Source organism: Delphinapterus leucas, chromosome 8 (assembly GCF_059928025.1).
Source record: "Delphinapterus leucas isolate spDelLeu-1000000601 "Yukka" chromosome 8, BTC_Dleu_Yukka2, whole genome shotgun sequence".
Taxonomy (NCBI): Eukaryota; Metazoa; Chordata; class Mammalia; order Artiodactyla; family Monodontidae; genus Delphinapterus; species Delphinapterus leucas.
In genome coordinates this window covers 15118422-15121528 of record NC_143136.1, presented here as the reverse complement: position 1 = coordinate 15121528, position 3107 = coordinate 15118422, and the positions used below count along the sequence as shown (strand labels likewise).

Here is a 3107-nt window from a genome sequence, read left to right as displayed (position 1 = left end):
ACATGAGCTTGGAGGTAAGTCCTTCCCCAGTCAAGCCTTGAGATGACTATAGCCACAGATGCCTTCTTTACAGTCTGTGAGAGATTCTGGAGCAGAGGACCCAGGTAAGCTGTGCCCAGATATCTGACCTAAAGAAAATGTGAGATAATCAATGTTTATTGCTTTAAGCCACCCAGGTTTGGATTTTTTTTTTTTTTGACAGGAAAGTAGGACTTATTGGTGGGCATGCATGAGGAGAGGATGGCATCAAGGCTCTCAGTTCAGGGCCCGCCATGTGTCCAGGGGCCAAAATTAGGGATGTGTTTGACCCCACAGCCATCTGGGATGAGCCGCTTTTCTGCCACAATGTTTTCAAATTCATCTATATTAAGCTTAGTGAATCCCCACTTCTTGGAAATGTGGCTCTTCTGGCGGCCAGGGAACTTGACCTTGGCCCTGTGTAGGGCCTCAATCACATGCTCCTTGTTCTGCAGCTTGGTGTGGATTCACATTATGATTTGGCCAATATGGACCCTGGCCACTGTGCCCTGGGGCTTTCCAAAGGCACCATGTGTACCTGTCTGGAGCCTAGATTGGGGACAGCATGCCAGTCACAAATGACTACTGGAAAGGGCTGTTTCCAAGGTCCATTAGAGCAACCCTTACAGGCACTACTGAGGAGACTGTTCTTTGCAGCCATTACATGCCAGACCCCCATGTAGAAAAGAGCACAGTTGGCTTACTTGGCTGCAAATGGATCATTTTTTATGGGGCAATAGATTACTAACACAAGTAGGCACTCAATGGGTATTCGAGGAATGACTGAATGAAGAAGACTAGGCACAGGTATTTACTTATTCTTTGTTCAGTTGATAGAGGGTTCATAATGACAGTGAGAAGTCTGGATTTGAAGATGTTTGGATAACACTGTAGTTGGCTGTAGCTAAGCTGCTAGAGCAGTTCAAATTTAGACACCTTAGGAATTCTAGAAGATGTTCCATTGCTTAATCCCTTTCTCCTATACTAAAGCAGAACATTTTTCATCAAGGAGCTTAGAATCAGATGCTTAGAATCTTCTGCCTCAATCTCTCTTTGTCCTCATGTATGCATATTTCAGGAAAAACTCTGTAGCCAGGAGAACCCTGCAAACTCCATGTGGTTGGCCCTGGGCACAGCTGCTTACTTGTTTGTCTGATATCTTTATTTATCCTGTCATGAATAAGTTCATTAGCCTCCTTCCCATTTTCTGTTGTGATTAACTATATAATATTAGTGAAGACAGATCCTGAAGCACTTCCGGGGATGGAGAGAGGTATGACTTATTTTTCTAACAATAAGTATATTGACTATCCATATGAAAAATCAGTGCATTAGAAGCAAAATGTGTCATTCCTAACAGGAGCACAGACTCGATGTCAGGTCTGCGGGATGCAGCTGAAATACAGAAATCAGCTGTAGGATTTACTAATGCAGTCCTTGAAACAGAGGAATACAGCATATGAAAATTCAGTTGGTGGAAGTGAGGGGATGGGGAAAGATATTCCATGCAAATGGAAATCAAAAGAAGGCTGGAGTAGCAATACTCATATCAGATAAAATAGACTTTAAAATAAAGAATGTTACAAGAGACAAGGAAGGACGCTACATAATGATCAAGGGGTCAATCCAAGAAGAAGATATAACAATTATAAATATATATGCACCCAACATAGTAGCACCTCAATACATAAGGCAAATGCTAACAGCTATAAAAGAGGAAATTGACAGTAACACAATAATAGTGGGGGACTTTAATACCTCACTTACACCAATGGACAGATCATCCAAAATGAAAATAAATAAAGAAACAGAAGCTTTAAATGACACAATAGACCAGACAGATTTAATTGATATTTATAGGACATTCCATCCAAAAACAGCAGATTACACTTTCTTCTCAAGTGCTCACAGAACATTCTCCAGGATAGATCACATCTTGGGTCACAAATCAAGCCTCAGTAAATTTAAGAAAATTGAAATCCTATCAAGCATCTTTTCCGACCACAAGGCTATGAGATTAGAAATGAATTACAGAGGAAAAATCGTAAAAAACACAAACACACGGAGGCTAAACAATACGTTACTAAATAACCAAGAGATCACTGAAGAAAGCAAAGAGGAAATCAAAAAATACCTAGAGACAAGTGACAATGAACACACGATGATCCAAAACCTATGGGATGCAGCAAAAGCAGTTCTAAGAAGGAAGTTTATAGCAATACAAACCTACCTCAAGAAACAAGAAAAATCTCAAATAAACAATCTAACCTTACACCTAAAGGAACTAGAGAAAGAAGAGCAAACAAAACCCAAGTTAGCAGAAGGAAAGAAATCATAAAGATCAGAGCAGAAATAAGTGAAATACAAACAAAGAAAACAATAGCAAAGATCAATACAACTAAAAGCTGGTTATTTGAGAAGATAAACAAAATTGATAAACCATTAGCCAGACTCATCAAGAAAAGGAGGGAGAGGACTCAAATCAATAAAATTGGAAATGAAACAGGAGAAGTTACAATAGACACCGCAGAAATACAAAGCATCCTAAGAGACTACTACAAGCAACTCTATGCCAAAAAAATGGACAACCTGGAAGAAATGGACAAATTCTTAGAAAGGTATAACCTTCTAAGACTGAACCAGGAAGAAGCAGAAAATATGAACAGACCAATCACAAGTAATGAAATTGAAACTGTGATTAAAAATCTTCTAACAAACAAGAGTCCAGGACCAGATGGCTTCACAGGTGAATCCTATCAAACATTTAGAGAAGAGCTAACACCCACCCCTCTCAAACTCTTCCAAAAAATTGCAGAGTGAGGAACACTCCCAAACTCATTCTATGAGCCCACCATCATCCTGATACCAAAACCAGGCAAAGATACTACAAAAACAGAAGATTACAGACCAATATCACTGATGAATATAGATGGAAAAATCCTCAACAAAATACTAGCAAACAGAATCCAGCAACACATTAAAAGGATCATACACCATGATCAAGTGGGATTTATCCCAGGGATGCAAGGATTCTTCAATATATGCAAATCAATCAATGTGATATACCATATTAACAAATTGAAGAATAA

General features: G+C 39.2%; 1 pseudogene; it reads right to left on the bottom strand.

The window, feature by feature from the left end:
* Window positions 1-611: 611 nt before the first annotated feature.
* Window positions 612-732, bottom strand: LOC115802138 (small nucleolar RNA SNORA70; annotated as a pseudogene).
* Between the last annotated feature and the right edge of the window lie 2375 nt (window positions 733-3107).